General features: G+C 37.2%; 1 protein-coding gene and 1 long non-coding RNA gene across 10 annotated transcripts in view; one reads left to right on the plus strand and one right to left on the minus strand.

The window, feature by feature from the left end:
• The window catches only part of ROBO2 (roundabout guidance receptor 2), an 867116-nt gene that overhangs the window by 502795 nt on the left and 341694 nt on the right, over positions 1-22627 (plus strand). The window lies entirely within an intron of this gene.
• LOC107208412 lies at positions 15483-19206 on the minus strand. Its single transcript, XR_001523200.1, has 3 exons — positions 19029-19206; positions 18537-18638; positions 15483-15709 (listed from the first exon to the last, which is right to left on the minus strand). It is a non-coding gene; the product is annotated as an uncharacterized LOC107208412 (long non-coding RNA).

The following is a 22627-nucleotide window of genomic DNA, read 5'->3' on the forward strand; positions in this document are numbered from 1 at the left end:
ACTTTCTGAAAATGGAATTGTCAAATATGATTACTTAAGGTTAAATAAGGTTCAGCATTTAGAATTAAGGTCCTATCTACTTGATTTTCATAAATTCTTTGGTGCTGTTAAATTTAGTGTCTCATTCTCAGGTACATAGAGAATTTGGGATCCGGAGGATCTGGGTGCTTTTGTATTATGCCATATACCAATAAATGGGGTGTTTTTGTCCTGTGAGGTATAGGTGTTTATTTTGTAATTTAAACTTTTGAATATTTTAGTTAAGTGATCCACATTTTCACAGTTTCTGAGAGTGAACAGTTTGAAATAATGGAGTGTGCAGTGCAGTAGAGCAGTGTCCTATTCTACCCAGATAGTTCAACTCTGCATCTCTGCTATTCTTCTTAGGGTATATTTTAGAATATAACTGGAATATGTGCTGTGATACAATGTAAGCTTTGGTAACTATTTCATAGGGATTCAGAGCAATGAGTTGTTAGTGGCTGTTCCTTTCTGATTATGTGGCTAATTAAAAGTCTAGATGAAAAACAAGCAGGTGTGGGGAAAAAAAAAAAAAAAAGTAGCGATTCTTGCTGTTTTAAATTCATGTTGTGGCATTTAAGCTGGTGGGCTTGGTGCTGTGTCTGTAGTTATTTAGCTCAGGCATTTCATTCCGTTTTCGTTGTTACCATACAAAACCAAGTGTCTTGCTTGGTTGCTTTGTGGTTTTTTTTTTTTGGTTTTTAAATCTCAATGAACTTTTCATCTTACTATAAAAAAAATCTCTGAAAGTGGGCAGGTGCTTTGAGATGGAGGTCATGTTGGCTCACTGACCAACAGCATTGAAACACAATCAATAATTCTGAGACAGAATCTTGAATGTCTGTTGAAGTTGTTTGTAATGTCTTAATGCCACATCCAGTAGGATGGAAAAAAACCCAACAAGAATGTAAAAGGAGTACCAGCAGGTGTTGATGAGGTAAGATAGTTGGAATCGCCTCTGATGGAAGAGAAGGAAGTAGTACGTTTCGACTGCTGAAGTATCTCATTTAATGTGGGAAACTCATAATACACACAGAGCTATTTGTTTTATTATGAAGTTTTCCCAGTTAATTATCTCCTCCCAAGCAGATGAGGCTGGTGGGTGAACACATCTTGATTTTCATTAGCAATTTTCCCCGAGAAGAAACAAAGTCCGCGTTCCAGACGCTTGTTGGTTTTGTAGCCCCAGTGCTTTCATGTTTTCCATGGAAAGGCAACGTTTGTCCCCCACAGGCAAACTCCCATGCTGCTGTTCTGTGGAGAGCCAGGGAAATCAAAGAGCCACCTACTGACCCCACCTATTGTCTGGCCTTGTCGCCTTCTATCAGTAGCATGCCACAATCAGCGAGCTACATGTGTACCTCGTGCTTGCCTGGGCTTTGGCAGAGCTGTGCCTTGCACCTGTTTGCTTATGCATGAGCTGGGCATGTGTGAATCCAAAGAGCTGACAGAGAGGCATGGAAAAGGGGGAGGGAAGGAGGGAGAGGAGAGAGGGAAGTCACCGCCAGGCACTTTTCATTAGGCTGCTTGGAGGAGTCAAGGCACAGTGATGCTGTGGAGGCAGAGGGGCATTGGCAGAGTCCACCAGTGTGTTATCAGATTGGGAATTTTAACAGATGTGGACAGTTCATCATGGCACATGAAAGGCATCTGAATTTTCTATTTATTTTAATTTTTGGCTTTGATCTTTGATGCAAAAATATTACCTTCTTCGTGGGTGAAGGGGGGATCTGTACTTTTCTTGAACAGGACCTCACTTAGAATAAAAGCAGATAAAAGTGCTATTCAGCATAAGTAAGGATGACAGAATCCACCCTGATACCAGCTAACAAATCAAATGTATCCAGTCTGTTGGGTCTTGTGGGCATATGTTTACAATTGTTGTAGAGGAGGGTCCTCTGATTTTTCCTTACTATGTGTAGGAGCCGCATTTAATCTTGTTCATCAAAGGCTTTTTAATTTTTTTATTAGGCATTTCTCATACTGAATCTCCAATATGAGTGTGTGGGAGCAGAAGCATAAGAAAGTAGATTCCATGTGCTACTGTATATTTCTTGTCTTTTCAGTGTTTTGAGTAAGGTACAGGAAAAGTTTATTCCAGGTCAACCCAATAAAGGTAAGTGCAGGGCCACATTCTTGATTTCGTGTTCGTACCTGCCCAGAGAAAATTGATTATTGGCCTCTAGGAACACAGATATCAAATACCTTCACTCATATCCAACTTTTTTTGATTCTTTCATGTGTTTCTTTCCTTCTTGCTTCAGGCTGTGCCTTGGAAATCACGCTTTACCTCAAAGCACTGTATATAGATGATTTCTAATTTGGGTATTCTTACTCATAAAGTGGCTTTATTGAGGTAGGAGTGATTCTTTGCAAAGGACAGGATACATAATCCCCATTCAAGAGGTAAATAACAAGGTGCTGTGGGATAAGGCTCCCTGATAACTAGATACTGGATGTGTTAACTAATATCTAGCCTTATTACTTACATGTCAAGTAATCTTTGCTGTCATTCGCAAAATGCCTGAACAGTTTTGGTTTCCAAATAAGGCATTTTCTATTGTTGTAGAGGCTTTATTAATGCCAACTGGTTTTAAATTCCTAAAGCTTGGAATTTAAAACCAGTTGGCATTAATAAATTTACGTGTAGTAAATTTAATTACGTGTAGTCCTTCAGAAGGAGATAGAAGGAGATTAAAAATCTGAATACCTTTGAGAACATGGACCCTGTGTGAGTGTTGCATTTAAAAGTGAGGTTTGGGTTATCAGAGGATCCAAGGATACTCTTGTGGAATTGCAACTCTAACTCAACAAATGCTTTCATACACAGAATTACAGGAGAGCAAATAAGTTGCCAAATTTCGTGAACCTAGAGTTAGTATAAATCTTACTTGCCTTGTCAATGGAATTTTTTGCCAAATACACACCTAATTACAAGTGTTACACTGATCCTTCCATTTTCCCTCTCTTTTTTAGGGCTATCTTTATATTTTGATAAGACCTTCAAAAATTTAAGATGGTGGAAAATTTTGTTCTTCTGCAATAGGAATGTTGGCTTATTTTATATGGAGAAGGGTCTTAAATCTGATTTTCAAAATAAGCTCCTGTTATTAAATTCATATTGTTCTTCAAGTACTCCTGTAAAACCTTTCCATAAGGTAGAATTTTCATGCTATAAAATGTAATTTCAGTAAGTATTTTAGCATGTTAGAGTGGATTCATTTATATGATTCATTACTGTATCAGAAAAGTTCTGTTCTTTTTTTCCCAGTGCAAATGATCCAGTGCTTTTAATAAGCTTCTTCCAATGTTTCACCTCTAGTCCATTGTCCCATACAGCTGTTATCTGACAAAAGGGGAAATAAAAAGAAAGAACAAGACACATTTCTGAGGTCTATTTTGTACATTCATCTATGGTAGATAAAACATGGTCAATCCTGTAGTAAGTAGAGCAGCATTTGCAATTGAATATGTGTAATAAATTCTGGGAAGTCTCTGCCTCTTGTGTTGCACAACAAAGTCTTGGAGCTGTTGTGTCTCTGTGCCTCACACAGCCTGAACAAATGAACACTTCTGGACTTTACATTCAGAGTTTCAGTGCTTGGGCAGAAGGATGTACATCTGCAGGCCCTTGCATGACTAATTTCATGTCAGCAATGGGTTTTAGTGCCATTTAAATAAGAATTTATAATAATAGCTGTAAAGTTTCCAGATGGCTAGACTGGTAAGTTTTAAGGCCACTAAGCTTAAAAATATTTAGATTTTTTTTTTAACTGCCTGTCTTTGTTGAGCACAAACATTTTCAAATGTTTTTTTCAGTCAGCATGTACTAGAAATAGTTTTTATTCCTCATGTTAACCCATGTATTGTAATGCAGCTGCCTTTCAGTAGATTTTTTTTCTTTGACAGCTGTTTTGATCAGATTGACTGTGTACCTAAGGAACAGCAATGCAACAACTCAAGGCATGAGTATGGAACTCTTTGTGAATTCAAGGGGCGTAATGGGAATTTACCCGAAGTGATACTCCTTCCCAGTGGAACCACTATGTACAAAAGCATTTACTTGCCTTTGGGAGTTTATGCCCTGTTTAATCCCTGGCAGGTTTAAAATTTCCAGAAGTAATTTTTGCCTTCTCTGCAGCTTTTCTGAACGTATGCCTCAGAGAGCCATGGGTTTGTACTCTGGGGTGCTTCTTCCAGGGCTGCAAAGACTTAGGACCTGTTGCTGATACTTTGAGTATGAAGACATTCATAAGTTTCTACTATTCTGAACAGAGTTGAGTTCAATAAGCTTCAGAGCTGGAGAAGAGTCACTATATCCCTTTCTTATCTGTGCCTCTACTTTAGGTGTAAAATTGCAAAGGAAGTTTCCTCTTCACAAGATACTGAAAATACAGATGGACATTTCAAGTTAAAGAATAAAGTCATTCCCATTGGACTCTTCTATAGGGACTGATTAATGTTTTATTTTTCTGTATGGTTTGGGGTTTTCCTTCAAGCTTTTTGAATGATAGTAAGCTAATTTTCTCTCTTTAGCACTAGAAACTTGTGTGTCAATTTGATTTTGGAAAGTTCTTTAAACCGTCACATCTGTATTTGTTGATGGATTTCACCTGTTCAGCTACAGTATATCTGCAGGCTTGTTATCCCCAGAATATAAGATCATAAAGAAGCCAAAGATGCACATGAGGTGTTTGGGAGTCCTGTGAATTTTACAGGTCTTATGAACATTTTTGTGTTGACATTAGTATTTATTACAGGTTAGCCATTGTGCATGGTGGATGACTTTTCCTATGAGACTTTTAGTATTTTTGAAAATGCTCAGGACATGCAGCAATGCATTGATGATTGCCAGCATATTTGTCAAGAGTCCAGTACTAGTCATGGGGATATATTCCCACAGGTCCCTGTTTTCTACATCTTTCAATTGGTTTAGGTCCTTTGCTAGAATTAGTCTCTAACATCCCTCTCATCCAGTTCACATCTTGAACCTCCTTACCTACTAATACATACCCTTGCTTCCTGAAAAGCATACTTTGGAAGGAATGCTTTATGAAGAATAGATTAGTGGCTTAGTTACATCCAGCTTTATCACAGACATGATCTGTATAAAATATTTTGATGACAGAATATTTCATTTCTGGTTTATCTTTTCTGTTCTCTTGTTTTGGCTGTCAATTAGTGTTCTCTTCTCTCAATTTTTTTTCTTTACATTTTGCATATTTTCTTTTTAGCTTAATCACTTCTAACTATGGTTACAGATAATTTGTGAAATAACAGGGAACCACATAAAAAGCAGAAAAGCAAGAGGAAAATGCTTTTCCAGGAAAATGTCAAAATTGGATAATTTCTTTTCTCTCTCTCATCTGTCTGCTTTTTTTTTCTACCCCCTTCACTGGATGTATAATTACCTCATTGTTTCAGTAATGTGAAACAAAAATTAGATGCAAGAGGGAAATCTAAATAGAAGGACTCTAAAATGCTTTTTCAAAATGAAGAATTTAACTAAACCACTCTAAAGTCCCCTGCTGGGCTCAGGCAAGCTGAAATTAATTCAAGAAGGCAGATAAAAATTTTAACCAGCCCGAGTGGAGATGACGGATGTGACAGCTCTCAGTTAAAATGTCTTTTAGTGGCAAATGCATGCATATTAGTCAAGTGATGTGACATAACCGTCCTGGGTGAAAGAAGATGAACCAGTGACCATTTGCATTGAGAACAAAAGAAAATTTAGAAGATTGCAATATAGAAAAGAAGGAAAAAATAAGTTAACATTGTTTCTATATGTAAACCTGTACCTTTGAGTGTATACACACATGTATATGAAAGAGGTAGCTTAAAAGATCATGTGGGTATCAGATGGGAAGTAACTTCTGTTTAATATTTTTGAGTTTTCTTTTTACAGAAGAATTCAAAAACAACTGTAGGCTTGTTTGAATGGGATCCATGAAAATATGACTTTTCCTTACTCTGTAATATTGGCAAAAAAAGGAAAGGCTGAGGTGTGTGCTGTTAAAGCATAGACTTCATTTTAGAAGTATTTCTCTTTTGGAAGATTTTTTGGCTCCTTCAGTGTCTCCTCAGACTGAGGAGTTGTACAGGTTGAATGGAAGTGGATTTTATTCAAGGATCATGTGAGGAGGCAGCCTATTCTGAAACACTACAAAAGAATAAATAATAAGAAACAAATAATATGAGAAATGGACCTTGAAGAAAATAAATTACCTGCAAAGAAAACTCACTGAGAAATATTGGTCAGTTTACCACATGAATTTTTTTTTTTTTTTTAATAAATTATATTTTACAAGCATATGCTACCAAGTCACGGTAGCTCCCAGTTAGAGCCGCCTAGATAATTTTATTTTAGTATTACTCTTATTTTTCTCCACTATAATCAAATTGTATTATCATAATTCTGTTATTCAGATGCACCTCTCACTGTGTACCTCAATAACGTTGAAGGCCACATCTGGAACTTCCTACCCTGAAATGCTGTGGGCAGAGTGGGAGCAGGGGCATGGGAATATCTTTCTAGTAACACTTGGTTGCAAAATGAGACATACTTCCAAACTCTGTTATAGAGGGAATTGTCTCTAAAGGTTAATGGTTGAAATCTTAAAACTAATTGGGCATTTGGGATATGGATACTTTTGATATCTTTCTGTGTGAGAATGTGAATAAATTGATCCTTAACATCTTAATTTTCATACCCAGTAAAAAAAACCACATTTGTTTTGTTTCCAGTGGTGACATTTTCAAATGTGCCCTTGTGCAGCATGCTCTGTGATCCTATTTCACTTGAAAGAAGCAGCATTCATTAAGGGAGTTTTAACTATTGAACAAAGTACTCTAAAACAGGGTCAGAGGGGTAGGGACTGTAAAATGCTGACCTGTTCAGAAATAAACTGCAATTCAGCAAGCCTATGGCAAGCTACTCATTAACATTTTAACAAGGGTAGCTAATGGCACAACAACCTGATTACAGCAATGTGTCTGTATACATTTGTTCAGCGGATTTTTTTATCCCTGTTCATTCTTTCTTTGAAAATAATGTTTGTAATGTTTAAAAAGGTGATCTGAGCTATTGTAAGTGATTTGCTGGAGAGACTAAGTCAAAAGAGGAACATTTGATACATTTATTTTAATTAAAATCATGTAAACAAACATAGGTTATGGGTTTTTTTTGGTCTCTGATGCTTCAGTGCAGGCGTGTACATTGAGAGCATCAGGATGTAAATCAGCTTCTCTAAACCTGCAAATGTTCAGGTTTTCTCAGTGTCTTCATCAAGGTTTGTCTTATGACACTTTGGTTAGATCTGAATTTGAAATGGCTGTAATTCCAGTTCCCTGGATATTCCCCTGACCCCTGAGCAAGGCTTCTGTACCCTTTTTGTTCTTCAGTAACCAATCTATAAGATGAAGACATTAACTTTTCCCAGCATCACATGGACACTAAATATTAACTGTTTTTTTTGAGTTACAGTGTGCATACAGTTAATGTACACCCTTATGGACAGTGTGCAGCCTTTCTGGAGGAAGAGAGCAAGGTAATTTCTATGGGTTCATGCCTGTGACCCCAGAGTTTGCTGTTGCGTACCTGGAGTTCATAGAATTGCTTAGGTTGGACCCAAGACCACTAAGATCACCTATGATTGATGGGTCTGGAATACAGGAAAAGTATCTGAAGAATCTCACAGCTTCATGTTGCTGTCTCATTCAGTAAACTGTATATAGTGAAGAAGGAGTATAACAAAATATGTGTAGTAGATTACACCAGAATAAACCCTGTATGAATAAAAGTATCTCTGCTTAAGAGTTTGTTTTAAGTGAAGTCACTCTTAATTGGTGTGCTTAGCATGTTGCCTATCAGGATTTTGTCTGCCTGTGTCAGTAGGGAATAGATTAATATTTCAGGAGGAGGGATGATGACCACAGAGGAGATTTCTGCTTGACTGGCTTTCCAAATTATGTCTAATTGAGGAATATCCAGATTATTTCTCTGTCCCCATAGTAAGGTTATTTCAAGCACTGAAAATTATTTTGTATTTTGTATATTTAAAATCCAAATGTCGCTTTCAAGTGTCTTAGTCTTCATTGGGATTAAAATTGCAATTTTAAGACCTTTGTGACATGCGTACCTCACAAGACAACAATGCTGCTTCAACTGTTACATCTGTTTGTGTTTGGTGGATTCTATTTCCAAAATAAAACAGCAAATGCTGCCAGGGTATTAATAAAATTAGTAAAAAAAATTAATAAAATTAATGCCAGGTAAATAAATAAAACTAGATTCTTTAAAAAACAAACAAGTTGTAGGAAGGAATACAAGGCTTCAGAAAGGCTCAGGGAATTACTGGAGTGCAGCAAACTTTCTGATTAGCAACAGGTGACTATTTTGGGTGCTGAACCTTTTCCACTTGTTCTTGTGGGACTCCCAGTTTGGGCTATATAGCCTGTAATAGGCTTATCAGATACAAGGGACTTAAGTATCCAAAAACAGTGGGAGTCAGTTACATCAGCAGCCTTAGTGAGAACAAGATCTTCACTGCAAGCCAGAGTTTGGAGCATTTTGTCCAAATGTCTTTTCTGTCATGGGTTTTAGTTTCATTATTTCTGGTTTATCTCAGTGTCAGCTTCTTTTTTTTATGGATCTTAACATTATTAATATTATGTTGTAAGATTTGAATACATCATGTTTATACAAATGAAGGTCAGGTCTCACAGTAATTAGGGTCTTGGAAGGGGAGGCATGCTAATACAGAGATCACTTTAGGATGCTGTGGAAGTCCATTTACTTTCACATGTGGTTTCAAATGCAAAGTATGCATTAAGATAATGTAGGAAAAATAGCATAGTTAAACTCATTGCAAGATCTACTGGAAGGGGAAGGTGATACTTATCAAATATTGAAGCAAGTTATATTTGTATGCACTCACACTTCAAAGGTATGTACTCAGATGAAGATGTTTGTGTCTGCATGGTCAGATCCGGATCACTTGTGCAAGACAGGAGACAAGGGATGGAATTTCCTCTTGACTGACAGTAACAGGACAGATTTTGGTCTTAACATAAACATCATATCCTACAACTGGGAATAACATCTTTCAGCATCAATATAGGCCATTATTTGAAATCTTTGATCTGCTCTTATTCTGATGCTAACACACAGATTTTCATTTATATTTTAGTCTTACCAGTCTTGACTTTTTTTTTTCCCCTGATACAGATCTGTGCAATAACTTATTAAGAAGGCTATAAACTATTCTCTCCACAGTAACTCTAATTTTAACTCATCGGAAACCATGGGAAACGTTATCTTCTGTAATGTTGTGCTACATACACAGCTAGAAATGTGTGGAAGTTATGATGATAAGTGTAAGACAGGTGAAATGATGAAGGGGCTGTAATTCAGTGTACTTTTACCAGAGTGTATCATTTCAGATGTGAAGAATTTCTCAGAATTTTTAAATTACCGTGACCATGAATTTGCTTTTTTTCCTCTCTTCGCAAATCTATACATACAGGTCTGGTTCACACACTCTCCTTCTCACTGCTAATGACATTTTCCACCTTTTCTTACACACACATCTTCCTCCTGCTTTCTAACCATCCTGTCAGGTCTATCTGCAACTTACCCATGCACAGTTGCTATGATTTTTCAGACTGGTGAGGATGTACTTTTTTATGAATATCATTATTTACTGTGATTTGCTCATATTTTTATAAATTTTGTCAGCAATTAGTGCTTTATCAAGATGTTAATGCTGATGCCTTGATTCTGAGTTCTGTGTGTAAAAGGCTTGGAGGAGCTGGACATGGAGCATAAACCCCATGGGTCTCAGCAGAGTTCCTAGTAAAGTGTTAACCCTGAGATTTGTGGAACTTGCAGCCACTTCCACTGAACCCATCTAGCACTTGGAATAACTCTGCCATGTGTCTTTTTAATTCCACAATCTGTTCTCCCTTCCTTTGCTGTAATTTTGGCACTGTGCTATACTTGGAGGTTCCGTGCTGCAGAATGTTTTAAGGGAGGATGTTTTCCACTTCACGTGGAAAACTCTCCCAGACCTTTGAAGCATTCTCCAGAAGGATGACACACTAAGTGCATTATTCCCGAGTGTTTGTAGATGAGCTGCCTCAAGGCTATGGTTTAGCATTTATTATTACTGGATCTGTATTCCAAGTCTAAGATGAGAGCTCTATGCTGTTTGGGGGGAGGCAGATGGTATAAATTTAATGAGTTGTTACTGGTTCAGCACTAATGTTGTGTAAATGTTACCTATGTCTTGCTTCGTGATTCTGTGCACTCATACCAAATGTACTCCTATTATGCAGCCACTACTGGAATTTGCCTCAAAAATCCTAACATATTGATTAAAATAATAATAACATGCGAGATTAGTTCCCACAGGGAGGATTAGTTGAAGATAGAATCTCATAGTCACTGACTTGAGCCACACTGGTGCAATTATGCTAATTTTGAAAATCTCATTGATATGAAAAATTTTATATCTTCTAAATATTTTGGAATTAAGATATTTAAACCTTATTTTCCCCAAAATATGTAAATCAGCACAAAAAGCTAAAGATATCTCAACCTGCTTCTTCCTTGTTCCCTGTCAGGTCTCCCCTGTTATCCCTTCTCATGTCAGAAGGAGTTGTATAGCCAGAAAGTTCCTCCAGATGGAGAATCTAATCTGGGTTGAAAAAATCCTCTGTGGTGGTTAAGTGCACATGTGTGTTTAGCCAAATTTAGAAGTTTGTCTGTAGCCCTTCCCAGGCCAATTCCAAACAGGTCACACAAGTGCTTGCAGGGAAGTACTGTACAAGTACGGTACAGGGGAGGATGTGGAGCTGAGAAACTGGGGAATGCAGGGCAGAGAAAGCCAGCTAGGACTGGGGTAAATGAGACCTGCATTTGGCAGTAAATTTAACACTGAGCTTGATAAAACCCTGTCCTTAGGCAGGAATGTAAAAAAGGCACTCAGAGAGGAGTCTCTTAGCATAAAAAAGTGGCCAGCATGGCCTGAGGGACGGAGACACAAATGATGCTGTAATGCTAAGTGTGATTTAGGTTATTAGAAGAAGATAAAGGAATAATAAGTATTTTATGGAAGAACTGTATTACAGGGAGGGGAGAAGAATGACAGTCTGAAATGCACAGCAAATTATTTCTATATCTAATCAAAGGTTTAGTGCTGGTTCATCACCATTTTCCACCTGCTGCTTATTCACAGCTTACCATTTGTTGAGTCCTATAAATGTCGTGAATTCATCAACTTCCCTGTTAAGCTTTTCAAATGCCAGAGAATGGCAGCAGGTATCACTGTGGGGCCCTTTCTTCTCTCTTTCCCAGTCATCTTTGCATTTTTCAATAATTTCTTTGAAATTTCTTCTGCTTCAGCTTTTTCTATTAGTCATCCCTTGGTGGTCACTCTAATGCCTGGACTGTGGAAGTGCTGGGCAGCCCTATCTCTTACACAGAAACACAGGGAGTATTCTGGGAACTGCCAACACTGAAGTCTCAACTTCTCCATTGGTGATGAAATCAAGTCTGGTTTGGCAGGAGTTTATGGATGTAATTGCTTAGATACCAAATTAAGATGTCCCAATGTCAAGTGAAACCCTACAGATTAATTATACCAGAGTTTTTCTTCAGACTGCTGTTTGTAGTGGTTGCAGAAATGTGCTTTGCCAAAAAGTTGTTGATATGCAGTAAGTCTTCCTTTTAATATTAACCTAAAGTTTCTCTGTTCATGTTATGGCAATACCTACAGGTCTACTATACCTACAAGAATCATAACCTCCTGTGTACTGCTCAAACACAGAGCACTAATGAAAAATGTGCTGTCAAGTGTTTACTATTATTATGTTCCTCACTTCTTTTGAATCTTATAATAATTATTACCTTGAAAATATCCACACTTATTTGTTTTATTACAGGTGCAGTTTAGACAGTAGGGTAAACATAAATAGTGCTTAAGAAAACATTAAAAAGCTCATACAGTATTTTGCATAAAATATTGTATTCTATAATAAGTACTACAGTATAATTTGTGGTCTTATTTTATAGTGTTTATATAATTAAAAACCTGTTACAGAAAGGAGGGACTGTTTAGATAACACTGGAAAGAGCCTAATGTGGAGCTAAAGAAAGCAGTTGATTTTAAGGGACATTTTAATAAGAAAAAGTATGTGGGGGACAGATATATCAAGCTCTTTTTCTCTTAAGCTCTCAGGAGCAGCATTCTAAAGGATATATTATATTACAGGTAGTTATCTGAGAATGAAAGTTCTATTTCTGTGAAAAATCATTTAGACCCCATCTGTTTATATTTCACAGAAGTGGTGAGTGCAAGATGTATAAGTGATTGAAGATTGTGTGACTTGTAAAGGGCAAAAGTGTGAACGAGACTGTCTGTTTTACTTCTCTTGGAAAGAGAGTTGCATTTTATAACCCTGAACCTAAAACTGCTTCATTTCCTGCCAGAAAAATAATTACAATTAACACATATACACTTCTCACTCTAGAGGAAGGATTTTTAAAGCAGCTTAGGGAAGGGAAATAGGGGAAATTTTCTTAAAAATTGAGGTTGACTACAAAGGGCCATGAGCTCTTAAAAGCATCTGGTTTTAAATGGAGAGGGCTGAGGAGAGTGTGATTTTCCTAGCAGGCCTCCTGTGAAAGAAGGGGAATGGGAAAAGAAAAGGTGTTCTGTAATCCACTGTATAGGGGATTGCCTTAGGCCTCGCAAAGGACCAGGGGAGGGAACCAGAATGTGTCTAAAACTGCCATTTAATGTTTGGCCCATTTCTTACCACACTAGCTTGGGTATGGAGTATTCTTGTAGGCACTGAAATCCCTTCTCTTTTATTATAGTAAGTGGCTACAGAGACTCATCTACTTAAAGAAGCAATGAAAGAACCGAAAGAGAGATAATACTGACATTCATCCAAGTCCACTGCATCATCTTATATTCTGATGGTTTTGCAAACTGGTTTTCATCTATTTTAGGGGGGGACAGTAAGTTTCTAATATTATCTTAAAAACACTTCATAAGCCAAAACCAAATAATCTCAGAATTGCATACAGCTAGGCAAAAAATCTTCCTTTGAGTTCCCATGAAACTGTCTTCTGTATAATTTTCTTATTTATTAATTGTTGTTTAAATGCCTTAACAGGAATATGCTTTAAAAGTGACCCTTGTAATAAGGCCAGATGAAGTAGAGTGACATTGCTATAACCTGTCTGCACCCCAAATGTTCCAGTTCATTGCCTGTAAAGAAAGGGTGATTCTGGCTATAATATCAGTGTTTCCTATCTTGGATAAGAGCTAATTAAGGAGTATGAATGTTTCCTATATGAAAAGTTAACTTTTAAAAAAGTTGTTTGTGATTTAAATGTCATGTGAACTTTAATGTCAGGGTTTATAGGCAAGTCAAGAGCATTGTTAAGAGAACAGATGTTGGAAACAGATGCAACATCCTTGTATGTTTAGCAATACCTCTTTCAGAGCCCTGCTTCTCTACAGCTCTGTATCATAAATAATGTAATCCTTCTGTTGTGCTGAAACCCAGGCTATGTTTGGATCCAGTAAAGGGCATTATTGTGTCCAAGGGCTGAGCTGGTTAAAGTGGAGACACTTGAATACCCACTGAGAATTTCTATAATTTCCATCCTTTCTTGGAAGGGATAGAGAAGGTGGATTTCTCATTTTTATTTCTGGGCTCAGTCTAATCTCAATCTTTTTAGTCACAGTGGTTTAATATGAAAAGTATTTTTTTGGGTGAGTTTTTATTGCAGCTAAGTGGGTGACATTCCCAGGAAATCTGCAAGAATTTCAATAGTGATGCTGACTTCTAGCTTTTTATTTCATCTTAATGAAAAAAAATAAAGAAAGGCAGATTGTTTATAAGCAGAACTCAGTTGAATCTTAATTCATCTACAGAATTATCTTCAACCTTTTTAAGGATTAACCTAACACTTGTAGAATATTCAACTCAAGGCAACAAAGAAGTTGACTTCCTTAATGGTGATTCTTTTTTGTCTTTCCCCTTTTTCCTGTTGGTTTATATGGATTCCTACAGGTCTTATATATATAGCAAATGTTTGTTGATTTAACTTAAAGCAGTTTCAAAAATAATTTAACCTAAATAAATATTCCTTTCTAGACTTAAGAACATTTTATTTGGTTTATCTTCATGCCTGATAGATTGAAAACAACTACAGCAGATCTCTTTAACTGAATTGATAAATACACTCTTTCAGTTATTGAGATACTACAGAAAAGGAACCATATCAGTTCTGGGGATGGAAAAAAAGTAATTTAGATCTAACATTTATGCTTTTCCTGTTTTCCCAAGAGAATTTAGTGTTAAAACATAAAAGCACCTCTAAACTAGGGAATTTTTCACTGACACACACACATGATCCAGTGGAAGGTGTCCCTGCCCATGGCAAGGGGATTGGAACTAGGTGAGCTTTTTAAGGTCTCTTCCAACACAAGCTGTTCTATAATTGCACAAAACACCCATCCCTATTTGAAATTACGGATCCACAATGCTAAACACCAAAGAAATCCGTAGGAAAAAATAATTGTTCTCTATACATCCAGATACTCTTAGTTTGGAATTCACTTTTCCAGCCAGTATATTTTGAAGACTGCTTAGCCTAAGGGACCCATCTGCAGTAGAAAATGACAAACATGTGCATTAGATGATGATTGGTAATGCTGCATGATAGAATTGGGAAGCCAGAGAGTTATCAAGCCAAAAGTCCATTCCTGTGAAACTGTTAGTAAAGTCCATCAGAAGCCTCTTAGAGTAATCAACAGATTGTGCATGTGTTACATCCCAAATGAAGGTAGGAAAGCCAATCAGCAGAAAGATAAAGACACTTCCCAGAGCTTTCATCTCCCTGTCCCCCTATTTGCATGGAAATACTGCTAACAGCAGACATCACGTGGCCCTAATGAGAGCAGGTGTGTTCCCTCATGGATCCCAGCCAGTTGTGGGTGGTAATGAAACCAATCTGCAAATGAGATTTTAAAGGGTGCAATATTTCATCACTGGCAATACTGTCAATGCGCAGGAGGCCCTTCCCTCTCTTCAGAGCGGAATGCGATTAGTTGCAGATTAAGAGGGATGACAGAATAGAGTTCAAAGCACACCCTCCATAGTGTCAACAGGCCTTAATGATAACATAGTGCCGCTTCCCTGAAGGAGTTTCATGTCTTATTCAATGTAAATGGAAAAAATGTGGCATTTTAGAACCAATGATGTGTTTTTCTATTGATGCTGTCATAGTACACAGCTGCTGGAAGAGGGGCTGTTTGTCAGATCCCATTTTCCTCAGTGATTCATCAAACAGGGGCAGTTCATGCATACAGTATCAGAATGGGAATAAATAACTTGCAACAATGCATTGGACAGTGTAGTGCTTTATTCATCTCCTGCCTGCTTTGATGCTATCCAATGTGTCAGAGATTTTGTGTAGGTTCATCCAGGTAGGTGTTTGGTATTTTGCCAGCTTCATGGCTACTTTTTTGGGAGCAGGACTTAAAAATGGGGATATTGAGTTAATGGATGAGAAAAGCAGAACTATGCATTTACATTCTTTCTACTATGGAAGTCTTGCATGCCTTGAAAGTTCTCTTAAATGATGTAGCTTTGTCCAATTGCAGTCATTCTAAGAAGGAAAAAAATTGGTTTACTAAAACTCAAAACTGATTAAAATCTAATTTACTCACATAACACTTTCTATCACCTCTAGCATGCAAATGCATGACTTGACATTATTGACTTGACAATAAAATAAATGTTTCTGTTTCAGAAGGGTATTGGCACAAAAAACTATGAGTTCTCAAGAAGTTCTGGGCATTTCTGGCTGATACAATGTGACCTGGTTGTAAATCAAGATACTGGATACCTTTTCATTGCTAGTATGGGGGAGTGGAGTGTGGCTCTTAAAATATCTGAGGACTAGTTTTAATTATTGTGGGATTTTAGCAGTTTTGGATCTGATGTAAAAATGTTAGAAGAGGAGGGGGTAGGAGGAAGACAGACATAAGGAAAGCCAAGTAAAATGCCTGACACATAAGAGGCTTCTCTTTTGGAACATAGATGTTGACCAGTACTATGGGAGCTGGGCTGATTTTCTAAAGGGGAATACTACAGAAGTTTCACACAGTCTGACTTTGTGTGCCTGAATTATTATGCTAATGCCCAGAGATTACATAGAGTGGTTTGGGTTAGAAGGGACCTTACACATCACCTACTTCCAACCGAAGTTCCTCTTTAATGTCTGCCTAAAGAAAGGGGGGAAAATATTGTAGCTTACATGCAAATTGTACCCCCCAGCTTGTGTGAGGTTTTGAATAAGAGAAAGTATCAACCTCTATTCACTACTTGGGATGTAGTTTAATTTTCTATTAAAATCTGCTTTCATTCCCTGAGCTCAAGGGATTCTGACAAGTTTTTTGTGTAGTGTGCTCTCCTGGGTCTGCTGGAAGGAAAGGCAGAAATAAATTTCTCTTATTTTGAATCTCTCTTTGTCCATAGTAGCTAACCCTCACAGTTGTTGTTCCAGGGCACAGTCTTTATGAGGTCTTAAAGGATAAAAAGCTTCTAAAGTACTGTTTAATAGTAATTTAATTGGCATAATGGTGATAGTATGTAGTAGACAATTTTGTGATTGTTTTGTTGCTTCATATTCCAATCTTTCAGCCCACCTGACTGAAAGATCAAAGTTGGATGACAGTTTTCTACAATGTCCAACTATTTTATTCAGCCAAATCATAGTAGAAATAAAATTTAAAAATCCCCAATAATCTGTTCAGAATAGTTCAGGAGGGCACAGTAGTTGAAGTATTCCTGTGAAAAAGATGATAGTATCCAGCAGCATTCTTTCTCTAGGGATATATAAATTAGCATAATATGAGTATAACTAACATAAGACCATTATTAATTAGTTTTCAAAACTATTATACACACCATTCGTGTGTAATCATAATTTCCATGCTTATTACATTTGTATGTACCAACATGTGTAGATCCCCACACACAGAGTATGCATTACTCATACAGTGTCACAGCAGGATAAGTAATTTTTCATTGGTTAAGTAATTTTTCACTGATGTATGGTAAGGTGTGGACAGGATTTTTTCCATTCTTCTTCACCTGAGACCTCATTTACACATCAGTTAGAGGAGTGTAGGAAACCGTGGTATTCTTTTCAATGTGGATTTAGTAACTGCTTTCATTAAAAACTTGCTGGTAGTTTTCTGTCATGTTTTGATCAAAATCCCCAGGCAGTGTTCTGTTCTGGAGAGTCCTAACATGAGTAGTGGGCTGGAAAATGCCACTAGATTTAAGATAATGATTTTTATCCTTTCATGAACAGAATTAATGGATGTGTCTGTGAGCATGAGAAATCAAAATCCAGTATACTGTTATATTTTTGACCTGATTAGGCGTCTTTAGCATTGCCTTCAGGAGAAAAATGGTCGAAGTAAAGGCATCAGTAGCTTATCCAGTGGTGAGAGAAACAGGTAATACAGAGAGAGGGAGTCAGGGGCTGGTGGGTGGGTGATGGCAGGATACAGAGAAACTGGCTTTCTGGTTAGAGATGTATACTGAAACATGGGATCCTTTGTCTTCCTAACTACAACTCCAGCTTGTATGTGGTGTGTATGTAATCCATCAATGTAAATCCATGAGAATTTCTGTGTAAGACTGCTTGTCCCAGAGTAAATCTTCCAATATTCCCATTCAAGGGGCATCAAGGGCAGAAATTCTAATAAATTAATGAGTAGAGAAGATTTAATCTTCAGAAATGCAGAATGAATACTCTTGTCAGGTATTTATGATGTAGCTGCACAGCAGTAGCATGTTGGAAACAGCTAAAAAGTGAGAGTTGGACAGAACTCTTCTCTGGGCTGAAATTGCCACAGCATATACCTTTTTTAGAAGCTGATGAAATTTACGGATTTCTCAGTTCCACAAAGAATTATGGCCATGTAAAATATTATTAGAGCATCTTATATGATTGAATGGTTAACAGATTGCACGAGTAAAAGAGTACTTGGAGTGGGGAAGCCTGGCAATTGCAAGCCTACTTCAGCACTGTAGTTTGTGGTCTTCTAAGGAGGCTGGATTTAGAAAGGACTGTCTAGGGAATGAAAGTCCCAGAGGCTTTGAGCTGATTATTTAAGATTTGAGAAAAAAAAACTTGAACACAACACATGATGGTGCTAATAATAATAATAATAATAATAATATATATATTTTGAATTGGATATTTGTATCCATATCACAGTCATTCTGTGTGTGAAAATGCAAGCCCAGCATAATTTTATAATGCTTCATTTGCTAATGGAGCAATGTAAACTAACTGAAATACAGCTACATAATCGACAAGCAGTGCTATTACAGCTCATTTATCAAACATGTTAGGCTTATGACTGCAGTTTTACATTGTTTATTAGTCACGTTAGTTACACCATTTCATGGCTTACCTCTTGTGATCTCAATTGGCACAACACAGATATCTGATAATTTGAGGATGATTTAACAGTCAGTATTTTTCTCTTTTCTCCAGAGGAAGCTGGGATCTTTTTCTGCAAAAAGATAGTATGGGTTATTGTCCAGTCCTGGCCCTGAACTCTGTTTTAAAGGCTCCAGTGGACCAGAAAAAATGCTCATTTGTTTGGCCTTGTAACTCAGGTAAATTGCTAGTGGGATACTGATGTGAAAAAGACCATGCACTTCACTTTGTGGGACCCACTTGTTGGGTATGTTACTTGCTAGTAGGAATTTTTCCTTCATAATATTTGTTACTTAACTGATAATTACTGAAGGGTTTTATTACTGGAGGCTTTTGCCTTTTCAGGGGAAGTTAGAACCAGTAGTGCAAATTTCAAAAGGAAGCCACAAGCAGTTTAAAAGGAGTGTTGTTTCTGGGGTGAGGTAGTTTTCTTTGCTTAATAGAAGAAAAAAAATTACAGTACCTTCAGAATAATGAAAAATTCACTTATTTCTGAAAATAGTCTTGTGTTCACCTTCATGAAGAAAAGAGCAGAGGAGAGAAGGCTTCACCACAATGCAGCTTCCTCAAGATGGGAAACAGGAAGGGCAGGCTCTGACCTCTTCTCTGCAGTGCCCAGTGACAGGACCCGGGGGAACAGCTTGAAGCTGTGTCAGGGGAGGTTTAGGTTGGATATCAGGAAAAGGTAACCCCGGGGCAGTGGTCACAGCACCAAGCCTGACAGAGCTCAGTGAGTGTTTGGACAATGCTCCCAGGCACAGGAGATGGGATTGTCCTGTGCAGGGCCATGAATTGGACTTTCTTGGTACATTTAAGTTCTTCAGGAGATTCTGTGATTCATACCATGTTTTGCTCATGTGGCTTTTGTTGCAGATTTTTTTAATGGATTCCAGATATACAAGACAACAAAATTCACAGTTGGCTCCTTTAGTTCTTCTCTTGAGGCTTAAATATTTTTAAATGCTTTTGAAAAAAAATGCAAGTTCTTTATTATTAAGGATTTTCCGTAATTTATTTTTGTGCAAAAGAGCCTTCATATTATGGTATACCTATAAGTATTTTACAAAATGGAATTAATTTTGAGTTTGGGTAGTGAAGGTGATTATTTTTAGTGTATCTGTAATGGAAAGAAAGAGGATTTGGAAAGGCAGAGTAGAAATGTTACTTCTACATCATTCTACTTATAACTTTGATGCCAGGCTATGTCTGGTATTTTGTATTGTTCCATTTGTAAAACAAGCCACTTACCTAAGCAGCCCTTCTTAAGAATGTGTGCATAGGTGTAACTGCATAGGAAAACACTGGCAATGTTATAGGCAGGTAAGTACTCAGAATTACAGTGAGTATCCTTTTAATCCTTGTCCCCATGCCCTTTATTTCTGTTATACATCTTCCCTTTATTGTAGTTGTTCTAAAAACATTCAGAGGTTTCTCTCTGTCTACAGGGGAATGAAGAACCTGCACAAAAGCCTGTAAATGCAACTCCCCATTAAAAATCAAACTCCCATGAATATTATATGAGTGAGAATTAACCATTCCCACTAGTCAGAAAATATAATAAAAACAGCTGAGGTCTCAAGCAGAGGATTTTCATCACTTATTAAACCTCCAGCTTAAAATAGGCAAAGTGTAGCAGCAAAGTTATATTGCAGTGTAAGGCCCTATGCTCTGTATTTTATAATGCCATTTATTTAAAAAAAAAATCTATAATCAGTTAACAAAGGTCATTTACCCCTACTGAAATTCTGATTTTGAACAGTGTGCAGTCCCATGTACATTAATTTCCAATGACATTTGTATCTCCCCCTTTGCCTCCATGTGTCTGTGCTAAGGGAGACAAAGTTTATTAGTCACAAGAGGAGATGATCTTAAATACCTCTTGCTTTGAATTTAAATGGGGCCAGTCTAGCTACTTTGAAATTAAAATTAAATTCAAAATTAGCACCCTTGATTATGAAAGAGAGTGTGAGAGAGCAGTCAAGTGCGATTTTTTTCTGAAAAAATTATCCTTCTGTGATACTGCTATATACAGTCTTTGGTAGTTATTGACACTAAGCTAGATTATGACAGACCTCTTATATACATGGACATATGTGAAAAAGAATCTACTTCGTGTCAGGCATCATCATGGGCTGCCTGAAATTCACAGTGCTTAACTTCAGGAGAATGCACTGGCAGATTTTCCACTGATGTCTGGGAAACAGGTTTTACATGTGGTCTTTGATGTAAAAGGCACCAAGAAGTAGAGAGCTATGAAGTTGAATGTAAGAGGATCCTCTTATTGCTTCATAAATCCCAGTGCCACATGACATAAAAGTGCAGGTTAGTTATAAATTTATGCTGCTAATTCCAATTCCTCCCGATATTTTTGATGGGTGAACATGACAGCAGCAGGCACTATGCCATGCTGTCAGTCTTCCCACATGGCCAGCACTGGCTTCATATTGTGTGCTGTAGTGGAGTTTGCAGCAATCTGCCCGTGTGTCTGTGCTGATCAGGAGCAACTGAGCAGGAACATGCATCTGTTATCAGTAATTATGGAATTGTAGCCTCAGTGGCAGTATTGAAAGAGTTAGAGAATTATTGAGGTATTTTTGGGAGATAACTGTTGCAGCTGCTATTAGTTCAGTATAATTAAATGCCATCTTGTTATGGCATAGTCGTAGGGAGGAACAGGTATGCTTTCTGAGATGAGAAATGAATGTTGGAATTTTACAGCATTTTGTACTTTCTCCCTCTGAAGGGAAACCTAAAATGTAACTCCAAGTATGTGAATGTCACTGATGTCATTATTTCCAAGTCACTGAGAAATGCTTTGTAGTGGTTTAATACCTGCTCTTTTAATAATTCCTGAATTCATTAATGATTGTGTGCATAGAGTTTGCCCGGGCTTATTTCTTGAATAACTGAATTCAAGGTGAAAAACATCCAAGTTTGATTATTTTGATTCTTAACTGAACTATCTTAAAACATTCTCAAAACACTGTTTTAAACTTTCTTGGAAGAAGTGCACTGTGCCTTGGTGCAGAGCCTATATTTTATCTGAACTGATCAAGTTACAAGGAATTTTTTGTAAGACAAAATTCCCTTTCAAAGGTTTATTAACTCTCCTAAGTACAGTATCATAAAATTAGAGAAGTGCTTCACTTAAACTTTAAACCTTTCTGAAAGGTTTTAATTAGCAGTTTAATGATCAATGCAAAGGAGAATGGGACAGTGTTTGTCCATTAAATTAAAGGAAATTAAATAACACATTTTGGTTTTGAAGAGTGTGCTCTGTTGTGACAAGCATAAATATGTTTCTGAGAGGGTTGATTAGCCTTTTGGCCTCTCTGCTTGATATTTTTGTCATTCTTCTGTGGAAGTTCCTGTGTGCCTCCCATCAGGATTATTGGAATTTGGAACCTTATCTATAATTGTCTACCAATAGGGGTGACATGATGTCTCTTCGCTGCATTAACTTTATCGTTCCCTGTAAAACATTAACACAGCAAAAATCTGATCTTGTAAATGAGACCCATGTCTTCATCTTGATCAGAGAAATGAAATTTGTAATTCAAATTAGGAAAGTTAATGAACTTAATGCACAGTCTAGGAAAAGTGTTGTAATGTGCCAATTTGGTCTGCCTATGGATGCTTCCAAACATTCCCATTAAGGTATTGATTGTGTCCATTTAGCAAAGTGAAGGGGACAGTGAACTCCCTAATGGTTTACACATTACACCAGTAGTGTCTAGACCCCCCAAAGGAAGGAAACACATTGATAAGCCTTTAATTTCCTTAAAAATTGAATTTAACAATGTAACTATTAATGACAGTATGCATCTTTTGAAGACCAAAAGAATATGCTTGCCTGTGGCAGGCAGAATATTCATCCTTTTGTGTTTATTGATATCTATGAAGAATTCAGTGGTCCTATGTTGAAATAATGGTGGTGGGTCTTAGCACTGCAAATAACAACTATGGTCTCCCATCACATAAATGACTGATGTACTTTAATAGTAACACTTTATGTGGAGACATAATGTTGTGATCATGATTACAGTTTGGAAATTCAGATTC

The sequence above is a fragment of the Parus major genome, chromosome 1 (assembly GCF_001522545.3).
Source record: "Parus major isolate Abel chromosome 1, Parus_major1.1, whole genome shotgun sequence".
NCBI classification, from domain to species: Eukaryota; Metazoa; Chordata; class Aves; order Passeriformes; family Paridae; genus Parus; species Parus major.